Source organism: Pongo abelii, chromosome 17 (assembly GCF_028885655.2).
Source record: "Pongo abelii isolate AG06213 chromosome 17, NHGRI_mPonAbe1-v2.0_pri, whole genome shotgun sequence".
NCBI lineage: Eukaryota > Metazoa > Chordata > Mammalia > Primates > Hominidae > Pongo > Pongo abelii.
The window spans coordinates 21,346,600-21,371,721 of NC_072002.2; the positions used below are offsets into that span (position 1 = coordinate 21,346,600).

The 25,122-nt window shown below is 48.3% G+C and overlaps 1 protein-coding gene and 1 long non-coding RNA gene across 8 annotated transcripts in view; both read right to left on the bottom strand.

Moving 5' to 3' along the window:
• Positions 1-25,122, bottom strand: part of LDLRAD4 (low density lipoprotein receptor class A domain containing 4) — a 430,850-nt gene that overhangs the window by 151,885 nt on the left and 253,843 nt on the right. The window lies entirely within an intron of this gene.
• LOC129051496 (uncharacterized) lies at positions 1,333-25,096 on the bottom strand. 5 transcript variants are annotated; one of them, XR_008515797.2, is made up of 4 exons: positions 24,244-25,096; positions 22,868-23,049; positions 14,124-14,332; positions 6,899-11,854 (listed from the first exon to the last, which is right to left on the bottom strand). It is a non-coding gene; the product is annotated as an uncharacterized LOC129051496 (long non-coding RNA). The 5 variants fall into 5 exon arrangements; XR_008515799.2 differs by lacking the exons at positions 6,899-11,854; positions 14,124-14,332 and adding an exon at positions 1,333-3,954; XR_008515796.2 differs by lacking the exons at positions 6,899-11,854; positions 14,124-14,332 and adding an exon at positions 1,333-4,816.

The following is a 25,122-nucleotide window of genomic DNA, read 5'->3' on the forward strand; positions in this document are numbered from 1 at the left end:
ATGACAAATCCGTGGGAAGAAACTCTACAAGGGCCCAGCAGCTGGAGGCCAAGGCGACCCGACTGAGCTAGAAGGTGATGGAGGTCTTCGCGCTCTCTGAACACTGCGCAGTGGCAGTGCTGGTGACGCCGCCGTATGATCCAGGCAGAGAAACAATCCTCCGAGTTTCAGTCGCCATCTCAGTACAAAATTAGTAACTCGACTTCCAGAAGACAGGGCTGGGCCCTACGACCTTTGAAGTCTTCTCTTGTTCTAGAATTTGTGAGTCTATTAACCTATTCCTGAGCCACCTTCACCACTCTAAAGGTTATTGACCCAATTCTTCGAGGCAGCTGAGGGAAGATTTCAGAATCCTCAGTGTATTTCTTCCCTTTTTACTAAGCCACAGGATTAGTGACACCATCTTACACTTCAGGAATGGGGGAAATATGCCTTGGTATTTCCTCTAAAAGATAACTAAGTGGGATCCCGCAAGGGACAGCACCAAAGCTGCTTCTTAGGCTGATGAATAGAAAACATTTGTTGACTGAAGGCAGGCTCAGAGAAACAGATGAGACACATTTACAATCTCAATTGTCTGCAGCATTTTAAGCCCTGAGATTCGTCAATTAAAGAAGGAAAGTGATTTGGGTTCCGTTCCTTTCTCAGAGCCCTCCCCGCACCGTATTCGCCTCGCTGGCCCTGGAACTGAAACCACCTCCCCATGCACGGAGCAAGGCCGCGAGACAAAATGATTCCTGATTGTAATTTACGATGAAACTCTAGATTTACTGGTGTACACTGGAATTTTAATAGTCTTTCCTCTGAATCCTGCTGCATAGCCCTTCTGAATAGTCCCATACATGTATATTCAGAGGTCATTTTCTCAGACAATGATTCACTCACTGTGAAAACTTGGCAGACTGGAAATCTCTCCTTGATGCCAAATGAGACCTTAAGGGCCACCCTAACTGCCAAGCTGGGAGGCGGGTCACAGGGGTGAAGGCAAATGGGGTTCGCTTGTGCCTTAAGCTGAATATGAGCCCTTTCGGTTCCCTCTCACTAGTGTAACAACAGGAAAAAGCGGCCTTGAAGGACCACACATATAGGAAGAGAGGGTGAATTACAAATTACCATTGTTGAAGACTTCGTGAACAATCATTTAGTAATTCACTGATAAAGCCTTCATCCTGGGAGGCGCTAGGGGCACCCAAACTTCCTTAATTCCCACTATGTCATTTATTCAGTGTGTATGTGTATATATACACTGAATAGATATATTTTTAATATATATATAATTATATATAATATAATATATATATAATACATATATATATTTTAGTGGAGATGGCGTCTCACTCTGTCTCCAGGCTGGAGTGCAGTGGTGCAATCATTTCTCACTGCAGCCTTAGTCTCCTGGGGCTCAAGGGATCCTCCCACCTCAGCTTTCCAAACTGCAGCAATTACAGGTGTGCACCACCATGCCCAGCCTCAATGTATATTTTCTACAAAACAGGCAAATGCGAAGATGTCTTATGAGAGCAGATGTATCTGACTTGTTTTATGAAACTCAGAGGTAGGCTTGAGAGAAGGGCTTTAGAGTTTTCAGCGGCACACTGCAGTGTGAACTTATCAGCTAGGCTTCAGACAAGGGCTTTACAGTTTCGGTGGCACATTGCAGTGTGAACTCATCAGGAAAAAGCCTCTAGACTCCAGTTCCTCAGTTCTCCACCTGTGACTGCTGGAAATGAATATGTTTCCTGAAGCTGTTTTATTTTTTTCTTAACTGATGTCCCTTGAAGCAGAAGTTGAATGAAGATTTTATTTCCTCTCTCAGTGAATATATGATTTTGTGTCAGACAAGCTAAAAGACTGCAGGTTGGGATACAGTGAATGTCAATATTTAATTGCACCTTCCTTTTCCACCTGTCAACCACGATGCCTCCTCTCAGCAGAGCCATCGCCACCGCCCTGCTCCTTCTCCCCAAAGTCATGTCCAGGTCATGTTGGCTGTCAGCTGTGCTCCGAGCCCAGGAGGGAGGAGGCACTGTGGGATGGCCAGGATGGCGGCCTCCACACCATAAGGCAGGATTGCGGCACCGCATCACCATGTCTGGACCACGCGCCTCCATGCTGGGCCCTGCCAGGGCTTCGCAGAAGCAGGGACCCCCCGGGTGGCCCTGCACACAGATGGAAGGAAGCAGAGGGCCCACGGGCTGAGTGAGGTCCTGGACAAGGACCATGGGGCTGGAGGCAGGGACGGCACGGCTGGGCTTTGACCGCCTCCCTCTGCTGTTCTGTACCCCTCTTCCCAGCCACGGATGAAGAGGCCATGTCCAACTCTGAGCCCCAGATGGCAGAAAAAAAATCATTTCATCTCCACCCCTCTCGGTTCCTTGCTTAAAGAAGAAAAGCTCTTATGTCAGGCACGGTGTCCTATGCCTTAATGAAATGATGCCATTCAAATATTGGAAAATATTTCCAAAGCATATAAAGCAATGACCAGCTAAGAACAGCGTTCTTCTCAGAACCGTAGCAACACCAAAGCCGGAAGCCTCAGGGGTGCACAGTGCAAAAGAGGAAACATGATTTGTTTTTCCATAAAATATTGCTAGTGATCATTGCTTCCACAACCTACTTTTTTGAAGGTAAATTTTCTCTCAATTTTTCTAGCCTTAAAATCTGACTCCATGATTTAACAAGTCCCTTCATGACCATGTTTTACATAGAACTGTCATGCAAAAAAATAGAAAAAGAAAGACTCACTCGACTAAAAAGGAGAACCAGGGTGTCAGGCCTGGCCTTGGGGTGAGGACGTACACTTTCCCAGTATGAGCAGACTTGTGGAAATGGCATTTAAATGCTTGAAAACAATGTAACTTCTTGGCTGTAGGCAATATGTCAAGGTGTTTAGAAGATAAAGGATTGTGTTTTGATCCTCTCCTTTTTTTTTAAGACAAGATCCTTCTCTCACCCAAGCTGGAGTACAGTGGTGCAATCACAGCTCGCTGCAGCCTCAACCTCCTGGTTTCAAGTGATCCTCCTGCCTCAGCCTCCCAAACTGCTGGGATTACAGGCGCACACAACCATGCCCAGCTACTGTTATTTTTATTTTTGTGAAGACAGGGTCTTGCTATGCTGCCCAGGCTGGTAGCACAGCGATCCTCCCACCTCGGCCCCCCAAAGTGCTAGGATTAGAGGTGTGAGCCACTGCACCCAGCCCGTTCTCCTCTATTTACTACACTCATTTTTAAGGGAAAGGCAGGAAGAGTGGAGCTGTGGGGATGGAGAAAATGAGGAAGGGGGGTATGGTGCGACCTGGTGCTCACAGGGCACCCCACTGCCCAGGTGACTCAGGAGTTGCCAGGAGAGCTCCATCTTCTGAGCAGCTACCATTTCCCTGGAGGGATCTAAGGCCCTGGGACACCTTCTGGAGGGCCGCCCCAGTCCGTGGAGATCCCACTGCTGAGTAGGGTCTGACAATGCCCATTGGCCATCCTGTGGCCTTTTTGATGAGGCCAGGCATCCTACGGGGCTGGGGAAGAAGGTGTTTGCCAAGGAGCTGCTACTCCCCAGCTGGACTGCAGGAAGACTGAACACACAGGAGCAGGCAGATTCAGACCCGGGGGGGAAGGGAGGACAAACTCCTTCTATTAATACTGCAGCCACTCCACCGGATTACAGCAATGCTGGGCTGTGAAAGGACGTCCCTTCCGGCAGAGGCAACTCGGAACCAGAAGAAACTTTACAAAGGTGAGATCCCATCAAGAGCCTGGGAACAGGGGAGAAATCCAGGATTCACCTTTCTGTGCGCTGGGGTGGATGAGTCCTGTGGCAGGCCACTCGCATCCTTCCTCTGTGCCCCTCAGGCCTGACGGTGTCCTGGCCATTCTGGGGACAAAAGCGTGGCCTGTTTCTAGGTAGACTTGCCCGAATCGGTCTTGTCTTGGTGTCTTGGGTCTTGGTGGCATGGATCTTAGAGAATGACAAGTTGCATTTTCAGTGGGGGGCAAAAACTCTATGAAGATAGCATAAACCATGCTACTGTATTCATTATACCCATGAAAAACAGGATTTCAGTGCTAGGAACAATAAAGCCAGCCTCATAGTCATCCATCAATTGAATGATGGAAGCGCCTCTACTTTTCCTTGCACCGATTCATGCAAGCCTCCCGGTGGTGTTCTGCAAATTTCATTATCAGATAGCACCGACGTGCAAAGCTTTGGCCTGACGTGGCACAGACCCAAACACTGTCACCTGATGGGCAAAGTATCAGGGTGAGAAACAGAAGATCTGTTTTCCTGGCCTCTAATTCTGGGTCTTGTTCTTTGTAAAATGGGTGTAAAACTCCCTGCCGGGCCACTTGACATTAACTTTATGACTGCTCATATACGAACGTCCTTGCTCCACACAAATGCTTCTTTTTTTGCTGTAAAATCAAACGTCGTATCTTCAATATAGCTTACTAAATCCCAATCACCAACACTACATATAATCTTTAAAGGAAACAGACAGAAACTAGATTCACTGGTGCCAGCTATTAATTATTTCAAACATATAAAGTATCTCAAAAAGAAATAAGTCAAACTTATTCTCACTCAGTTTCAAGTATGTCTATCTTAGGGCGTCTTTCCAAAAATCTCTGTCGTTAAGCTGGACACGCACACACAGGTGCCGGCCCATGGCCAGAGCATGACGGATGCACTCGGCGACAAGCCCATGACTGACAGCCACCATCTGATAGTGGAGGAGCAGCCGGCTAGCTGTGGGTTCCAGAGGTGATCAGCCACAGATGGAAAAGGGAGGTCTTGGGATGCTTTCATCATCCCAGCTGCCCTGCAGGTGGACATTTAAAGTAAATCATTAACAAATCCCCGTGGCAGAAATATAGTGCACCTCAGCTCATCATCAGCTGCAAGGACTCTGCCTGGTGTCCCACAGGCTGAGTAGGGGTCTGCGGCCTTTTCCATGAGGGTGGGTCTAGATGGGGGGAGCAGCCCCCACTACCATGAAGAGGAGCAGAGATGAGTTGGCCACCCACTGTGTCCAACTAAATCCCTATGGCAGCCCAGTGATTCACTCTGAGGTTAATTTCCAACATCTGAGAGGTTCAGGCTAGAGATACAGAATATCGTCCAGAGAGAGAGGCCCAGATCTAAAGTGGACAGGGGATGCAGAAGCTTTAGTTGGACTCTCCCTGCCATGCCAATGAGCCAAGGATGTGCAAAAATGGACATCCTTCCATCTCCCTGACAAGTCTGGCCCTCCTCCAGAATGGGCCGTGCTGCATGCTTTCAATATTCCATTTATTCCTTTCCGGAACACATCATTTTAAAAAACTTCCCCTGGAAATGTCTGGTAAGGTTGAAGAGAGTTTGGGGCCATCATTTTATTGAGGTAAAATATATATACATATAGAAAAGTAAACATAACTTACAGTTTTCATAAACTGAAACACCCATGTACATTTTTTAGCTTGGACTGTGATATTTTGAAATAAAAACCTCGCAAAAGGATACATAAACTGAAAAAATGTTCCATTTCAATGTAATTTTCTTGCTACCACTTCATAATATAGGTTGGGTATCCCTTATCCAAAATGCCTGGAGTCAGAAGTGTTTTGAATTTTGAACTTTTTTGGATCTTGAAAACTTGCATTATACTTACCAGTTATTATATTATACATACACCTGCCTAATCAAAAAATGTGAATCTGAAATGCTCCAATGGGCATTTCCTTTGAGCATCATATTGGCGCTTAAAACGTTTCTGACTTTTGAGCATTTAAAATTTTAGGTTATTGTTATCGGATTAGGGGTACTCACGCTGTGGCTGTTGACAGAGTTATAAACATAGCTGAAGGGAATATAATAAGCAGACCACAGTGGATCACAGGAAGCCATTTGGGTCCGAGAGCTTTCACGGCAGCAGGGCAGATGGAGTGCCCAAAACAGGAGCCTGCTGGTCTCTGAAGAGCAAACCTGGTTTTCATGCTACCTTCACAGTGGGTTAGGAAAAGCACACACTCCATTTGGCCATGTCTCTTCCAAGTGGGGAAAACCTAAATTTTATTCCCTTTTATCATGAGTTATTTACAGAAGAAAAAGAGATATATGCAACTTTCATTCCTCTTTTAGTCATTTTCTTTCATCCCTGGCACAAGTCTCCTCCCTCCTTCTTCTAACCCATGTCCCTTTAAGTCACTCGTGTTAAAAGCAGCAAACAGATGCTGGGGATAATTTAATGCAGCAAAGGTCTTCCTTCCACACCTAGGAATGTAATTGCGCCCCACACACTGGGAAAGGGCTGCTGCTGTGTCACGATGCTGCGACAGGAATAATACCGGTGGTCGGAGAATACACATTCCAGGCAACAGTTTCACATAACTAGAGGCTGTAGGGTGACTAGGCCCTGAAAAACAGGGTGTGGACCAAGCTGGTTAAGACTGACCGGACCCAGTGCAGAGCTGGATTTGAGCTAGGTCTCACCTCGGACCTCATTATCCGCTTACTGACACACTCGATCACACACCACCAACACCATAACAGTTCCAGGACACCCTTATTTGGTGTAAGAATGGGTGGCACTGGGCCAGGCACGGTGGCTCATGCCTGTTGTCCCAGCACTTTGGGAGTCCGAGGTGGGAGGATCACCTGAGGTCAGGAGTCCAGGACCAGCCCGACCAACATGGAGAAACACTCTCTACTAAAATACAAAATTAGCCAGGTGTGGTGGTGTGTGCCTATAATCCCAACTACTCGAGAAGCTGAGGCAGGAGAATTGCTTGAACCTGGGAGGCAGAGTTTGCGGTGAGCCAAGATCGCACCATTGCACTCCAGCCTGGGCAACAAGAGTGAAACTCCGTCTCAAAAAAAAAAAAAAAAAAAGGGTGGCACCACAATTCCAATAAATCTCCACCTTTTTCCAGGAATTTTCATGAATATTCCACCCCTCGGTTAAAGAAACCTATAAAGATAGCAGCCCCAAACCCCACTCTGTGACTCTCTTGAGTCTGCCCCCACACTTTCTTTTTGAAAGAGTGTACTCTTCACTCTGCAATAAATCTTCGTACTTTCACTATTTTCTGACTCATCCTTGAATTCCTTCGCACGACAGTGTCAAGAGCCTGGATGCTGGCTGGGGTCGGGGTCCCACTAGCGTTTAGGGACCTCCCTGGCCCCTGTATCAATTCCACCCCAGTTTGTGCGAGGACACTTGGCCACTCCCCGTGCTCTGGGGAGTCTGGTCTGGGGAGTTGATTTCTCCATCTCTGCACCTGCTGGTATGACGGGCACCTGGGTGTGTGTGCCCCATGTGAGCGTGCATGTGCAGGGTGCGTCTGCAGAGCAGGAGACTCAGGAGCTAAGATCCAGACAGATCAACAGATTCTAGGTGATGGGAAACAAGAACTAGTCTGTTACAACTAAAAACGCCTGGAGGCAAACGACAAGTCAGTGTCTCCGAGGCCTGGCTCTCCTAGTGCACAGGGCTGCCTGGGGCACAGGTGGGGCTCCACAATGACTGTCGCTGGCTGGTTACAAGAAATAGGGGGCTTGCCACATCCCTGAAGTCAGTGTAGTTCTCACAGCATTGATGCATTTCAGAAACGCACCTGGAAGGGTGCAGAAGTATGAGATAGCTTGTATGCCGCCACCTCATCTCAGGACCTGTTTCTATCTTGCTCTCTCCTCTCCAAGCAAGGCAGTGGGATGGGAGGGCACAGAGGGGCCCACAGAGGGGGTCTGCACTCTGTTCCCCTGACAGGCCCTGCCCTGGCCCTGTAACACTCATGACCAGGGCATGGCTCTAGGGAACAGGACCAGAGGGCAAACCCAACACAGAAGCGATGACAAGCGATGGGAGATGGCAAGGCAGGGCGGAAAGGCGGCCAAGGCTGTCCCTGGAAGTCCCTGCCAGTCTAGGGACAGGAAAGAGCTTGGCGAGGTGCTGGACTTGACGGCCAGATGGCTGCTTTTCCATGAGGGGGCCAGGGTCACTCTCTAAGAGCCCAGGCAGCTCACTGAAAGCCTTGTCCTTCCCATCCCTCTCACCTGGACTGAAATTTCAATTCCTCGCCCAGGACCCTGAGACCCTGACTAGGCCCCTGCCCTCTCCCCTCTCCCCCTTGCTCTCAGTGCTCCTGCCCACCTCCTGCCTATGTGCTACCCATGAAATGGCCAGCAGCACTCCCTCCCTCCCCGGAGCCAGCACTCCACTCCAAAGCAGGCTCTCCAGGACGCCACCCTGGCCTTGGCACAGCCATGGCGCTCCAGGCCACCCTTCATTTCTTTCCACAGCTCCAGACACCCAACATGACATTACAGTTTTCCTGTTTGTTTTCGATCTCTGTGAAGGCAAGGGTTTTACTTATTTAGTGTGGAATTGCCGATGCTGAAGATATTGCAGAAGTTTAGTCATACGCATTGGATGAATGAAAGAAGAAACAAGTTAGCTAGCTAATGCACACAGAAGGCCCGCGGCTGTAAGAACCCTGGCTATAAGATGGAGCACAGAGAAGTTCTCGGCCTCGGTAGCCACAGAAAGAAATGACGCCGATGCCACAAACACGTCTTTCTGAAGGTGTCAGCGTCTCTGTCAGGGCAGAGAAGCCTTTGTTCTTCTTGGAGCAGCCCTTCCTGGTCTGGCCACATGGCCCTGCCGAGACAGACACCCTTCACACTCCTTTCTGACTGCATCCCCGACCCAAGAGCAAGGGCCAGAGAGTCCTTCAGCCCAATGCCCACCTGTAAGTGTAGCACACCAGGGACAGGGGGCTAACCTGGCCCACTGCTCTTCCCCAGCACAGCAGGCAGGTGCCTTTTGCTACACTTCCTGGAGAGGCAGCAAGGTCCTTGATGTTTTCTGAACGGATCATGGTTGGGGAATAAAAAAGAAATGATCACTCTCATCAAAGTTTTATGTAAGGAAAAAAGACCCCTATTTAAAACAATTATAAAACTTCAAATGCCCGAGAAGCATATGAAAAGGTGCTCAGGTTCACTAAACATCAAGGAAATGCAAAGTAAAGCCACAATATCATACTACCACCCACCCAGCAGAAATGAGAGGACAGCAAGGGTTGTGGCGCGTGTGGGACCGGCAGGCGTCTCCGGACATGGCAGCGGGAGTGGAAATGGGAAACCGTTGACCCTGGCGATTCCACCCTGACACTTCCAACAAAATGCAGCTCAAGGGGGCTCAAGGGGCTGCTTGAGTTCTGGGGCTTTTTTTGTTTGTTGAGATGAAATTTGCATTAATACACAATTAACCATTTTAAAGTGAATCCTTCAGTGGCATTTCACACAAGTGTTTCCAGTGTGTAAAAAAATCAGTGAGCTTTTGATACATGCACTTTTCTGAATGTACATATCAAGTCAACAAAGATTTTAATAAACAGAATGATGAAGTGATGAAATGTAAAATGCACTCTTTCCTCAAGCACACTTCTTATGAGCAGCTTTGCTTTGTAAACAGAGAGGAGGTGTGCGCACTGGCACTCCTTCCGCTGACTCTGCTGCTCCGCGTTCTCTCTGGTGGAGCGGGCCCTGGTGGCTTCTGCTACATATCACCAGATTCCCTTCTGATGATGATTTATGCACTATCTATACATGTGACAAAACTCATTGGTAACCTTTCCAGATGGCTTTAAATTGTAACTTGCTATTTGTTTGTATGCTTAGCCAAGCTGCTACATTCCCAACTCTTTGGAGAAAGGAAACTGTTTTACTTCAGTAAGGGGGAAAGTCACAACCAAAAATAAATATGTAGTAAAATAATCTTGACACAAGAAAATCACCTCCAATGTGACATATCCCAGGGAATTACGTCTGCAGTAACGTCCTCACTACATGGGTTCCACAGCCCAACATGATTAATGTTTGAAGAGCAGAGAACGGGGTTAAAATCCAGTTTCTAGAATTCTCAGTTCTTGATATTTCCAGATGGTGGATGAACCCCACAACCATGAGCAATTATCAATAACCCAGAGCTACTTTAGCAGAGGCAGCTTCTGAATAAAGCTAAACCAGAAGAGAAAGGAAAAGTCCCCCTTTAAAGCAGTTAATGAATAAAGCTTTACCCTTTTGCATTTTTAACCACAGCTGATGCTTCCTATTCCTATTTTTTGTAGTGATAATACTTATTTATCCTGACGTCTTTTTTAGGGACAAGGTCTTGCTCTGTCGCCCAGGCTGGAGTGTGGTGGTGTGATCATGGCTCACTGAAACTTCAAACTCCCGGCTCAAGCAATCCTCTCGCCTCTGAAGTCGCTGGGATTCCAGGCGTGAGCCACTGCTCCCAGGCCTGGGTTCTTGATACATAAATTCTATCACACAGATGGCACTATGTGACATACAGGGATAATTATTAAGTTATTAAAACCGAAGCACCCAGCAGACAGAACGCAGCAAGTGGGCAGGTGATCCCAGGCCACGCCCCGGGCCCAGCAGGGCGCATCTCTGTTCTACAAGTGGGTTCAGAGCAGCAGGGGCAGCAGCCACAAGTAGCATGAGGACGGTCACTACTGTCATGCCGTACCATGGAACTGATGCCCTATACATGTCCCTGGCCTGCAGGAGAGCAGACAGGGTCATCATGCCCAACAGGGAGCAGGCGGAGACCCAGGAGCCGTGAGGGCACGTGGCCAAGTTTCCCAGCCTGGTGGCTGAGGCCGAGCCCCTCACTCAGGCCTCCTTGGCTCTCAAGTCCGTGTTTCTACCACCAACTACACTCCTACCAGAGGCTTCGTGGGGTCAGTGGAAAAGGGGCAGCTCCAAGCAGTAACAGTTATGCCAGCGCTGTGCCAGCCAAACACCTGGAGAGCAAAGCACAGGTCCACAAAGCAGGTCCTCCCCACGAGGAGCTCAGGTCCACCGAGGGAAGGTGGGAGCTCGGACGCTCTCCACTCACATCCATGGATGCTCAGTACTTAGCAAAGTCCTAGTAAACAACAGGTATTCAGCAAATATTGGTCAGTAAATACGCTGCAGAATATTTCTCCAAATAGGGAGATGGTGTCGCGATAGAGCTCATCCACTGGGTGATGTGCCTGTCTACAAGTCTCAGAAGAGCTGCAGAAATACAAATTATATTCTAATGTTTTAGAGTGATCCTCTACCGTGTTAAATACGTCTACTAATATGACTGCATCCAAGGGTGAGCTTAAGCAAGCTAGTATAACCACCAGAGATATTTAAATCTACCCCCAAATATCCAAATCAATTCAGATTTACTGACACACATTTGAAAAATCAAGGAAGATACCGGCACTGGGTCAGATATGTGCATTAGAGCCTGTCTCTCCAGGCGGGGGCAGGGGAAGTCAGATCTTTTTAATTCCTACAGAAGAAAATTTCTGTAAGAATACACATAGTGAGATAGAAAGAGATGCGTTGGTCTTGTTTTTTGAGACAGGGTTTCACTGTCACCCAGGCTGGAGTGCAGTGGTGTGATCACGGCTCACTGCAGCCTCGACCTCACTGCAGCCTCGATGCTCCAGCGACAGAGGCTCCCACTTCAGCCTCCCAAGTAGCTCGGAGTAGCTGGCACACCACCAAACCCAGCTAATTTCTTTATTTTTTTACTTTTTGTAGAGACAGGGTCTCCCCATATGTTACTCAAGCTGGTTTCAAACTCCTGGGCTTAAGTGACCCGTCTGCCTCAGGCGCAAGCCCCTGCACCCAGCCTAGAAAGTATTTTAACATTTTCTAAAGGCAACATAAAAAGCACAGCTTAGAACTTGTTCTCTAAAACTAATCCAAAAATACGTGCCTGGCCTGCTCTGTGTTTTAGTCTTCCTTGCCACTGGATCTCCTGCTCTTCTCAGCCTACAGACTCCAGCATCACCCAGCGAATGCAGAGGAAGGAGCCACACTTCTGAGGAGGGGAAGGAAAATGAAGGCGAGTCTTAGCATCAACTCCCTGGGTGGGCTTCGGCCCCTGGGTTCACCTCATTGCTGTCAGACAGGGATGGCAAGGGGCTTTTGCCCCTTCCCTGGATGGAGGGAAAGAGAACATAGACATCTCACAGGCCAAGTCAGAATGGGACAGACCAGGGGCTAAGCAGGGGGCCCAGGGGTCTTGAGCTATGAAGCAGATGGCAGGAGACAGAGCAAGCGAGCTGAATGTGAGGCCTGCTACTGAGAGGAGAGAAACCTTCATAGGACCAGGAAGGAGGGGCTCAGAACAGGCAGAGCACTGTAAGTACTGCTGGGTAAGACCTGGGAGGACCTGCCCACAACACCTTCCTGTCTGAGCTGCTTGAGAAAGGGTCTCATTTCTCTGAGTCCCACTTTTCTGATCTGCAAAGTGGAGATAACGTCTCCCCTCAGAGAGATGGGGAATATTAAATGATACAACACACACAGTATCTGGCATTTGGTAAGCATTCGGCAAACACATCGTAGCTTGCCGACTAGGGGCCAGAAGCCTGGAAGAGAGGCATAGCACCCACATGCCTCAGCCCCACTCAGGGTAGATGTGACCAACCCCAGGGCTCCCACCCACCATGCCGGCTGAAGGCTCAGGGTTCTTAGCACAGCAGGCAGGCAGCCACACTGCTGCATGATGCCTGACATGACCCCCGGGTCCAGGGGTCTGTCCAGGCAGGGGCAGCACAAGTGTTTCACAAAGGTTTCCACAGCAAAGATGGAAGACTAGAATTTGAGATGGGAGCTTCAAGGAAGAGAACTCAGTTCTCAGCACACCAGTTAAAGCTGAGAGCCCAAGAACACAGTGAGAAACTCACTACCTACAGAGCCGTGTTGTGGCAGGTCTGGCTAGATGCCGAGCCAAAAGGACTGGGGCTCAATATATTCTCTCTGTGGAGAGATGGGTTTGAGACCAGGGATAAAACCTGTCCTGAAAACACGGACTCAGAAAACAACACCCCAAGATATGGTGCTTTGGCATGCTGACTGCTTTGAACAATGGAGATTGAAAGGCCTCAGAAATAAGCTCAGAACCAAGGCCTCTCTCCAACTTGCCTCCTTGCCCTCTTTCCCTTCTGAAGCATGGGGGTGGGCTCTCTCTGAGGGTCCCTCATCTGACCTAGGGAAGTTCCTCTGGAAGGAATGCATTTGTCTTAGACTCCCCTCCCTAGGATTTATATTGATCACAGAAAATTAACTCTTAACATAGGAGAGAAAACTCAAAGTCTCCATGCCCAGGACAGACTTCACCTATTCTTTCAACTAAAGGGCTGTTACCTGAGAGACTTAATCTGCATAATTAGACAATCTTTGTTCACAGTGCACTTCTACCCCTCACCTTCCCATAACTTGTCACTACCTCCCCCAGGGCCCATAGGAACTTAGTCCCAGTCCATTGTCTGCTCTTGAGTCCACTCATCTCCTCATTGAGCGGTCCCTCTCCACACAGACTGATGGGGCTCAGAGAGGTGGCCCCTGCAGTCTCCATGGGACAGCTCTGACCTGGCCCTCTCAGGCATGCTGTGCTCCTTCCCATGCAGTTGGCCTCAATTTTCACTTTTGTTTCTGAGTGGTGATGGAGGGAACTGAAATAACCAAATGCTTGTAAATAAATCATCCTGTCTCATTGCTCAGCTGAGTGTTTTTTGCCAATACAGAGCTTCTGTGTGCTCACGCTCATGGGAGTCAGCTGTGGGGAAGGTGAGAGGGTGGGGTTTGCACAGAGCAAACACATGGCGCGGTCTGCAGGGCCTCCTTTTTGTGCAGCCGCCTGGGCTCCTGTCCTGGCCCTGGCAGAGGAAGTGAGTGCAGAAGGATCTGAAAGTCGGGGTGAGGTGGGCAGCGGGTTCAGAGGCAACAGTCCCCAAGGGTGTGAGTTTGGCACTGGTTCTCCACCTGACATGCCCCCAGGCACTACCCTTCTCTGCAGGCCCCCGGCCCTCACTACAGGCCACGCCTCCCCATCGGGTCTCCTTCCTGGAAGGCAGCATTGGCCTTCCTGTCCCTGCTTGCCTCCCCGCTGTCCACCTCGGCCACAGAGACGCTCACTCTCCCTCCTCAGCCTGGAGAGCTCCTCACTGCCCCTGCAGGACTGCCAGTCCTCTCACTTCAGTCACTCTGTCTCCCTCAGCCCCACTCCAGCCCTGCTCTGCCCTCTCCCCTCCTGCCCTGTGAGCCTTCCGCCTTCCCCCTCCTGCCCAGCAAACTCCACTCACCTCTCACACCCTGCTTCCCTGTCATTTCCTCCAGGAGGTCTTTTCTAAGTTGAAGCCTTCTGTCCAAGACACTCCCATAATGATGAATCTAACCATCCGCCCTTCCTAGAGGGGCCCATGGAGAACAGAACGTGGCTGCCCTGCCTGGATGCCTTCAGAGCCTCAGGCCCAGCTCAGGACCCTGCCTAGAGCAGGCACTTGATAAACACCTGTTGAATGAATGAATAAGTGAGCCATGGCGTCCAGCGAGAGAACACCGCTGCCCCTGGAAGAGGTGCGTGCGGTGGGGAGGGGGTGGAGACTGGGGGACAGGAACAGTGACAACAGGGGCCCAGTCTTGGGTGGTGGTCACAGCTTGAGGGCCACCAGAAGTCTTCCCAGCAGACGGGGCCATGCACAACCATGTCACAGCACATGCCTAAGAAATCATGTTGCTGACAGCACAGTCAGTGTCAAGCCACAGTCAGCGTCTACACATGCCCCTGCTTCTCAGGCTTTGAACCTGAATCACCCCTTCTGTCCAGAGGAAGCCATCCACAAAGTTGGAGCATCAAGGTGAGAGCCGAGGCACAAGAGAGGGAAGTGTCTGCCTCAAGATTCTGTCCTCTTCCAGACACCTGTCCTGTCCCCGCTTCCCCAGCTAGGCAACCTCTCAAGGCAGGGTGTTCACTCTCAACAGGGCAGAAGAATTTGCCCATCTTCTGATAGGGCAGAAGATGACGGGAGGACAGCCACACATGTTCCAAACTGCTCTCAGCTTCTAGGTCAGGCTCAGCCATTGTGCAGCCCACACTGGCATGTCTGTCTGTCTGGCATGCATGTCTGCCCCACCCCACGTCTGTCCCTAGGACATGTGCATCCACAGCTCCCGCACCAGAGTTCCCAGGAAGACAATGATCAGGCCAGAATGCTGGATTTTTGCTTAGGTCAATGTTATATGTTTCTTAGATGCTGACACACTAGTCAAGGCTCTGGCTGACACAGCTGACAGCCAGGATGTGGGTTTTCACTGGGAGTCATGGGTGTCTGTGAGGCTGGATGACCTTCCACTTCCTACTCCAGGTCACTTATTTCTAACATTTGTCATCATGACCTTTAATCTAACTTTAAAAGCATTCTTCCACTTTATGAAGCTCCAGTCAGGATTTATGACTTAATTTTTAGAGAAGTTTTAGGTTCACAGCAAAATTGGAGAGGAACATGCAGAGATTTCTCACGTGCTCTCTGCCTCCCACCCCCAACACATGCACAGCCTCCCATATGATCACATCCCACACAGAGTGGCGCATCATTACGCTTGATGGACTGACACCACCACTCCTTCATCACCCAGAGTCTGTAGCCTTCGTTAGGGTTCACTCTTGTATATTCTCACAGGTCTGGACAAATGTATTTTGCCATGGATCTACTGCTACAGTACCATACAGAATAGGCTCACGGCCCTAAAAATCCTTTGTGCTCCTCCTAATCGTCCCTCCCTCCCCGCTACCCTGGCAATGATCTTACTATCTCTACAGTTTTGCCTATTCCAGAATGTCACACAGTTGGAATCACACCGTACGTAGCTTTCAGACTGGCTTCTTTCACTCAGTCACAGATATTTAAGTTTCCTCCATGTCTTTTCATAGCTTGAAAAGAAAAAGCACATTTCTTTTTAGTGCTGAATAATATTTCATTGTCTGGATGTACCACAGTTTAGTTATCCATTCTCCTACTGAAGGACATCTGGGTTGCTTCCAAGATTTAGCCATGATGAATAAAGCTGCTATAAACTTCCATGTGAAGGTTTCTGTGTGGACATAATGTTTCAGCTCCTCTGTGTAAATACCAAGGAGCACAATTGTTGGATCATATGGTAAGATTATGCTGAGTTTTGAAAGAAACTGTCAAACTGTTTCCAATGTGGCTGCCCCCTTCGGCATCCCCCCAGCCACAGATGAGAGTTCCTGTGGCTCCACATCCTCACCAGCATTTGATGTTGTCAGTATTCTGGATTGCGGCCATTCTAGGAGGTATACAGTGGGATCTCATTATTTAATTTGCATTTCCCTGATAACATATGGTGTGGAGCATCTTTTCATATGCTTATTTTCCATCTGCATATTTTCTTTGGTGAGGTGTCTATTAAAGTTTTTGGCCAATTTTTTAATCAGGTTTTTTTCTTTTTTCTTACTGTTGAGTTTTAAGAGTTCTTCGTATAGTTTGGTCCATTATCAGATTGTCTCTGTAAATATTTTCCTCTAGTCTGTGGCTTTTCTTTTCTTTTCTTTTTTTCCTTTTCTTTTCTTTTCTTTCTTTTTTTAGATGGAGTCTCACTCTGTTGCCCAGGCTGGAGTGCCATGGTGCGATCTCAGCTTGCTGCAGCCTCCGCCTCCCAGGTTCAAGCGATTCTCCTGCCTCAGCCTTCCAAGTAGCTGGGATTACAGGCACCCACCACCATGTCCAGCTAATTTTGTATTTTTAGTAGAGATGGGGTTATGCCATGTTGGCCAGGCTGGTCTCCAACCCCTGACCACAGGTGATCCGCCTGTCTTGGCCTCCCAAAGTGCTGGGATTACAGATGTCAGCCACTGCACCCAGCCCTCTTTTCAATGACTTAAAAGTGTCTTTCACAGGGCAGAAATGTTTAATTTTAATGAAGTGCAGCTTATCAATTATTTCTTTCATGCACCATGCCTTTTGTATTATATCTAAAACATCACCATCAAACCTGAGGTCATCTAGATTTTCTCCTATGTTATCTTCTAGGAGTTTTAAGTTTCATGTCTCATATTTAAGCCTGTGATCTATTTTGAATTAATTTTTGTGAAAAGTATAAGGTCTATGTTTAGATTCAATTTTTTTGTGTGTGCATGTGGATAGCCAGCTGTTTCAGTACCATTTGTTGAAAAGATAATCTTGCCTCCACCGTATTACCTTTACTTCTTTGTCAAGATTCGTAGGCCATATTTTTATGTGGATCTGCTTCTGGGCTGTCTGCTCTGTCGATTGATCCATCTGTCTGTTCTTTTGCCAACCTATCTTGATGCCTGTAGCTTTATGGTAAGTCTTTAAGGCAGGCAGCATCATTTCTCCCCCTTTGCTCTTGCCCTTCAGTACTGTGTTGGCTACTCCAGGCATTCTCCCTTTCCATATAAACTTTAGAATCAGTTTGTCCGTATCCAAAAAACAACTCAATGGGATTTTTATGAGGAGTGCATTGAATCCATTTATGAATTTGGGAAGAACCGGCATCTTGACTATATTAAGTCTTCCTATCCATGAACTTGGAATATTTCTCCATTGACTTCTTTGACTTCTTTAATCAGTTTTGTCGTTTTCCTCATATAAATCTCATGCATATTTTGTTAGATTTACCTAAGTATTTAATTTTTTGCATGCTATTATAAATGGTTTTGTGCTTTAAATTTCAAATTCCACTTGTTTATTGTTGATATATAGGAAAAAAGCAATGTGAAGCCAAGCAAGGATTTTAGGCAAAGAACAGACACAGCTGAATTTTGTTTTCAAACTAGAACCCAGTTGATGTTCAGAATGGATTACAGGAGAATAGGTGCTGGGGACAACGGGAAAATACCAACTGTTAATCCTGACCTTCTAGGGCAGCACATCGAAACTTGGATGTGTATATTCATCACCTGGTGATTCCGTTACAGTAGAAGATATGTTACAGTAGGCCTGGGTGGAATTCAAGAGTCAGCATGTCCAACAAGCCCCAGGTGATGCCAATGCTGCAAGCTCTCAGACAACCCTGAGTCAAGAGGGTCTGGGGGAAAGCGGATGAGGCTCTGAGCTCAGGCAGAGACCGTGAGGAGGGGAGGACGGACTACGTTCCAGAGAAAATACACTGTCTTGCCACTCTTGTCTTTCCCCCTCACTGTATCAGAAGTAGGTCTGGAGCAGGAAGGAGGGGGATGAAGGAGTCAATGGGAGCAGATGAGTAAAAAGCACCTGCCTTTGGTATCCTTCGTTGATCTGAGATGCATTATCCGAGCCTGGGACCACGGAAAAGCCGCCAGTTTCCCCTAACCAGTGGGATGTGCCTGCTGGATTTGTCCTGACGCCCTGGCCCTTGACTACACCGACATGAGGGATGCCCTTGACTGCCTGTCAGCAGGGCCTGCATCAGATGCCTCTTCTGCACCCCCTTTCTCCTTCCAAAATGCGAACATGGCTCATCAAAAGGAGTGAGAGGTGTGGGGTCACATAAGCACTTAGATATCCCCTGGGCTCACTGCTTTGCTTTCCAAACTGTAGTTTTCTCAGCTATGAAAAGAGGGGCTTGGTCTAGAAGATACCTCTAATTGCCTTTCCATAATCCCATGACCTGAGCTCTCCCCTCAGCCTTTGAAAGCCTCCTCTTTGTTTCCAAAGATCAACGTCCAAGCCATGCTGCCTGCACAGAGTCAGGTTTTCTCCTCTTGGGCTTCTGCCAGTACTGAAGAGAAATGCATGACGAGTATACCGCCTGATGGGGCAGGTGGGAGGGCTTTTCTAGAAGCATTCTGCTACTGTTTCTCATGGGTCATGGAGGCAGCTGCGTGGCCACAGAGGACCTGCTGCTGGATGCTTTCTCGGGCGAGCGTACATTTCCCACCTCATGGAGCTCCTTCCTTGTTCTTCTGACCATGGTTCCATCAACAAACGCCCATGCCCAGGAAGGCTGGGGACCCAGCTTTTCTTAGGCCAAGTAGCGGAAGTCTAACACCACAGCTGCCTTGCTAGAAGATAAAGTGAGGCCTAAAAGAAGGACCCCTCTGGGGAAAATTAGGACCCAATCCTCCTGGTATTCCTTGTTTCATTCTTTACCACAGAAAAATTCCACCAAAATTAGTAATATTCATTACCATGAGTTCAGTCTCCTACAAAGCCTAGTCCATTGTGAGGTCAAATTCAAACACGTTTGTACAAATGGATCTCAGTGAGTTTTCTTGAGACATCAAAAAGCGTAAGAAAAATATAATTAGAGAACTTTTTCAGATAAAAGACATAGTCTATTCCAATTTAAATATTATCCATGTCACTCCATTCCTTTGTCCAAAAATATAAGCTGAAGCAAATATAAGCTGAAGCAAATATCTGCTGCAGACCACATTTGGGGGCAGGAACAGTCCTCACCAGGCACCAAGCAGGTCCCACAGTGAGTGAAGTGGGCTGTGAGCAAACAATATCATGGGCCTCAAGATCCTGCAGAGGCTCTTGGCCTCTGTGTGGAGGAGATAGAGAGGGCCTAGGGACAGGGGACACGTGGCCCACCTGCTACTGCATCTTCCCACTTTTTGCAAGAAATATGACTGGATTTTTTTTTTTTGAGACAGGGTCTTGCTCTGTTGCCCAGGTTGGAGTACAGTGGTGTAATCATAGCTCACTGCTGCCTAGATCTCCTGGGCTCAAGGGATCCTCCCACCTCAACCTCCTGAGCAGCTGGAACTACGGGTGCACACCACCATGCCAGGCTAATTCTTAATTTTTTTTTAGAGGTGGCGTCTTACTACATTGCCCAGGCTGGCCTCAAACTCCTGGACTCAAGCGATCCTCCTGCCTCAGCCTCCCAAAGTGCTGGGATTATAGATGTGAGCCACCAGACCAGGCTGGATTTTTCACATGAAGTCTCCTAATTTAGTCTTAATGTTGGCAATTTATTTATAATTTTTAAACACTAAGGACTTCATTTTTAAAACAGTGAGTTGTATACACCAAGTTAAACATGCATCTGGACCAGATGTGACCCCTGAACGTGACTTTGCCACCTCTCACCCACAAAGCAGAGCCCCTTCCATAAGGAATCCACAGGCACTTAAGGCATCCATGTGCCAACATACCGAGTTTTAAATCTGTTACAGATTTACAGACCCTTCAGTCTGGTCCCCCTGGATTAATCCAAACTATATCTCAGATTCCCCTGACAAACACCCCATTCTAATGAGGCTGACCTCCTGTTCCCCTGACAAACACCCTGTTCCAATGAGGCTGATCTCCTGGGCACCTGTGAGAAGACCATTTCCATTTTCTCCTCCATCCCTTTGCTCAAATTCTTTCGTTCCTCTGCAATGTCCTTTCTTCTCCCTTAGAGTCATGAAGCACAATCATACCCCACCTTTCTACACCATTGTCCTTGACTCCTTTGATGACTGTATCTTTTATTATCTGCACCACACAATTTAGCATGGAGTCATGCACGGCTGCTTATTGTGAGCTGGCTGTTTCATATGTACTCCTGATGAGGCTGTGAATTCTGGAGGGAAGAGGCTAGGTCTTGTTGGCTGTCCACAAGATTTCTTGTGTTTTAGGGTAATGGGAGTCCATGTGCACCATAAGCTACAAAGACACCCAGGACATTGGCCACAAAACACACTGCATTAATTGATACAAAACAGAACAGCCAGGCAGGGCCCAGTGGCTCATGCCAGTAATCCCAGCACTTTAGGAGGCTGAGGCAGGAGGATTGCTTAAGACCAGCCTGGCTAACACAGCAAGAACCTATCTTTACAAAAAAAAAAAAAAAAAAAATCAGCCGGGTGTGGTGGCAAGCACCAGAGTCGCAGCTACTCTGGAGGCTGAGCCACAAGGATTCCTGGAGCCTAGGAGATCAAAGCTGCAGTGAACCAGCCTCCAGCTCCTGGGCTCCAGGGATCCTGTTGTCTCCGGGCCACAGAGTGAGACATCTCTTAAAACAAAACAAAAAACAGAGCCACCACTGTGAATCTGGCATTCCTCATACTGGGAGAAAGAATTGTTTAACCTAAGTGAAAAAGATCTAGTGAAGAAAGTGCCAAGCACAGACTGAAAACAGCGAACTTAACGTTTGCACCCTTGAGGCTCCTGTCTGCTCCACTTCCCTCTGGAGTCATGTCAACACTGGACGTGACTAAGGCTTCTTTGGGTGCTTCCCAGCAATCAAGAGGAGCCACCCCAGCCCCAGGGCAAGCACCCTCAGGCCCCAAACTGTGGCTCCTGGGAGCCCATGGCATTTGTCTATGACCCATAAACCATCTTAACGCCAGATAAGTAGGACTCACGCTCATGCTAGACCATGAGGAATCCTCCACCAACCCCAGCACCTGTAGCCCCTGGAACGCACATTTCCTAGGTCAGCCTGAGTCCTCTCTAACTGCCACCCAAAAACCCCGAGTCAGACACAGCCATCCTAACCTCGGGAGTCAAAGACCTTTTTGTTGTTTGTTGTTGTTGTTGTCTTTGAGACAAGGTGCCAGGTGGGTGTGGGGTAGAATCAACTCTACTTCTGGAGTCTCCAGACACTCCCATGATCTGCACCTGTGGCCCCTCTCCCTCTGGCCAGGCACTGGCTTCATTTCCATCCCAGTTCCTCTGCTCCCCTGCAGACCATCTTCTGGGTCCAGGAGGAAGGGGGCAAGACCCACCTGGCCCCGAAGTCCTCACTGGGGTATCAGGACCGCTGCACTGGCCACACCATCACTTCCTGTCCTACATGGAGGAAGCAATGGCTTGGACCTGCACCCAGTGGGCGGGAGCCGCTTCCCAATGTTGCTTCCATTTGAATCTGACACGTTTCTGACTCCTGAGGTTGGGATGGATATGTCTAACTCAGGGTTTTTGCAGGCTGACCTAGGAAATGTGCAGCCCAAGGGCTGCAGGGGCTGGGCTGGTTGAGGATTCCTCATGGCTTAGCAGCTGTATTAGTCTGTTCTTACACTGCTATCAAAAATACCTGAGACTGGGTAATTTATATTAAAAAAGAGGTTTAACTGGCTCACAGTTCTGCAGGGGCCTGTACAGGAAGCATAGTGGCTTCTGCCTCTGGGGAAGCCTCAGGAAGCTTCCAATCACGGCAAAGGCAAAGAGGGAGCAGGCACATCTTAATGGCTAATGCAGGAGAAAGAGAGCATGAGGCGGGTGCTGCACACTTTCAAACAACCGAACCTCATGAGAACTCACTACCGCGACAACAGCACCAAACAGATGGTGCTAAGCCATTCACGAGAAACCACCCCCATGGTCCAACCACCTCCTACCAGACTCCACTTTCAATGCTGAGGATTACAATTCAGCATCAGATCTGGTGGGACACAGAGCCAAACCACATCCGCAAGAGCATGTGTCCTATTTGTCTGGGGTTAAGGTGGTTCCTGGATCAGAGACAAATGCCACAGGCTCTCAGGAACTTCACTTTGGGGCCTGAGGTTGCGTCTCTCAAAAAGAAAGTGTTTGAATTCGGATCTGGTGTATAAGCCCTGCCCCTGTATAATATGTATATTATAATTATATATAACATATAAATGTTTTATATATATATATATGTAGAGATGGGTTCTTACTGTGCTGCCCAGACTGGAGTGTAGTGACACAATCATAGCTCACTGCAGCCTCCAACTGGGCTCAAGCAAGCCTCCCACCTCAGCCTCCTGAGTAGCTGGGACTACTACAGGTGCATCACTACACCCAGCTAATTTTTACTTTTTGTAGAGACTCAAACTCCTGGCCTTAAGCTATCATCCTGCCTCAGCTTCCCAAAGTGCTGGGATTACAGGCATGAGCCACAGTGCCCAGCCTCCACTAGGTTTTTGAATCTGTCTGGCTGTGATATGATTTTCATGTAGAAACACCTAGACTATGGGATAAATGCCTACAATAAATGACTAGAGAAGCTGGAGATGGGATGAAGAATCCAGGCCACGTGCTCTTTCTTTCCCTTGTGGGATTTTTGCCTGGGCAAGAAGAAGACACATTTTTAATGTCTCTGTTTTGAAATGAACATAACTCACCTGATGTATGATCTTTAGGTTATAATTAGGTTTGCTTTTTCTGTGAACTATATTCTGCCTTCAAGTGTTTCAATCCATCTGATGTGCTGGCAGGCGGGGGCGGGGGGTTCTCAGTGTATTCCCATAAAGTATTTTCATTTCAGTTGAGAAGATTAATTAATGTTGACTTCTACAAACAAATGCTGTTCAGAGAATGATAATGACATACTGAGATGATGAGTAAAGAATTAACACTATCTTCTAACGTTTGTAAAAGACAGACATAAACACTACCACAAAATGTTCTCTACACATTACTCAAGAAAAAGAGGTACGTGTTTGCTCAGATGCACTCCCTGTTAACTATGAAACCTGTCCCTTTCTACCCAGTGAAAACAAACATGGAGTATGTTTGCGAAGCAAGATTATTCATGAGAATAGAACATTCTGCAGTGTATTAACCAGGGACCTATGTGATGTGTAAATAAAATCCTTTTATTGCACTTGATCTTAAACTGTCTCTCCATGACCCTTCTGCCAACATTAAGGCCAAGTAGGTGCAAATTAAGGTAAGAAGACAGAGTGGATGGGAGTGGGCTGGTGAACAGGACAGAGGAGCCCACCAGGTGGATTTCTCATTGGCTGAGAGGACGCCCAAACCCTCAGACCTGGCACCCAGCCTGGACAGGGTCGGGATCCTGCAGGCTCCACGGAGCAGCCCCTTTGTTTGTATTCTAATGTGTTTTGCAGCACAGAACAGAAGCTGCACTGTTATGCTGGAACATTTCATGAACCTCAAGTCTTTTATCTGAAATCGAAGCTTAAATGACTTCTTTTATCTGCTGGCTCGTGGGCCAGCCCCGTCCAGTGGCTGAATGAAAAGGAGGAAGGCCAGTGCTGTCCCATTTGCAGGCTTCAATGAGCTCGACAGCCCTGGGATCTCAGAGGGCAGAGAGCTGATCTGGTTGCAGGGACTTCAAAGACAACGGGTGCAGGAGCCCACACTGCCTCAGACTGGCTGTGGCCAAGCCCCGGCTGGATGGCACAATGCAAGGCCTCCCCTGACAGCCAGGCCAGTCCACCCTCGGTCCGGGGAGGGGGTTGGCCGGGAGGTGGGTGGCGTCTTCCAGTGGTGAAGATGAATTCACCCAAACAAAACCCTTCTGCCTACAATTAAGAGTGCAGTTTCTCTGCACAGAAGGTGGAAATTGTGTTTTTATGACCAGAGCTTCCTTCTTCCCATGACTTCCCGTTATAAGACTGTGTCTTCTCTGGGAACAATTAGGTATTAATTATGCCGTAAATGCTTTTTATAGTGCCAAAGATTCTATATATGCCTGAAAGAAAAAAAAAAATAAAACAAACAACACTGTTCTTCAAGAAAAATGGAGTCTCACCAGTGAGCAATTCTTATGAAACGGGAGAATTTGGCTTGGCAGAAGCCACGGGGCCATCCCAAGTACCACTGTGAGCTGCTCCATCCTGCCTCCAGCACCTCCTCTTCACCTGGCACCTCCTCGTGCCATCCCGAGGCCGTCATCCCTCCATCCTCCCCAGCTCCACGGAGCCCTCCAGTGCTCCAGGCCACTGACTCTCCGAGGGGGTCCCTGAATCAGCAGCATCAGCATTACTCTCTGCAAACTTGTCAGAAATGCAAATTCTCAGAACATCCCAGACCTTCTGAATCTCAGGACAGTGACCGGATGTACAAGAGTTGGAGAACCAGTGCCTGGGTGCCTGGGCCTTTTCTTCCCCTCTTCTCTCCATTACGAAAGAAAAACAATGCTACATCCCTTCCAGTGGGGAGCCCATGCGCACCGTGACACGCTGTGCTGTGTGCATTCCACCGCCACCTCTGCTCAGTGTCCCGACACAGCAGACAGCGAGAGCAGCAGGACAGGGCAAAGGTACAGCCAGTGCTCACGCTGCTGTCATCTACACACAGCCTCACCCAGACCCAGCGCATGGGTCTAACTCTCAGGTACCTATTCAGACATGGTCTCACGGAGGGCCAGGCAGCCTTGGGGCCCAATCACAACAAGCCAGTTAGAAAGGCCAGGGAGTACAACAATCACCGGTTAATGATGTCATAACACTTTGAGTGCTGCCTACTAATTATGACATCATTAACAATCTCCAGCACTTTGCAAAGAGATCCCCAAGTTTGCTCTTTCACCCACAGTAAAGACACTCCCACACTTTGTCTACAAACGAGCTTCTTTTCACCAGGGCAGCCTGGGCGTGGAGAGGTGAATGCAGCTGCAGTGGCCAGTGGA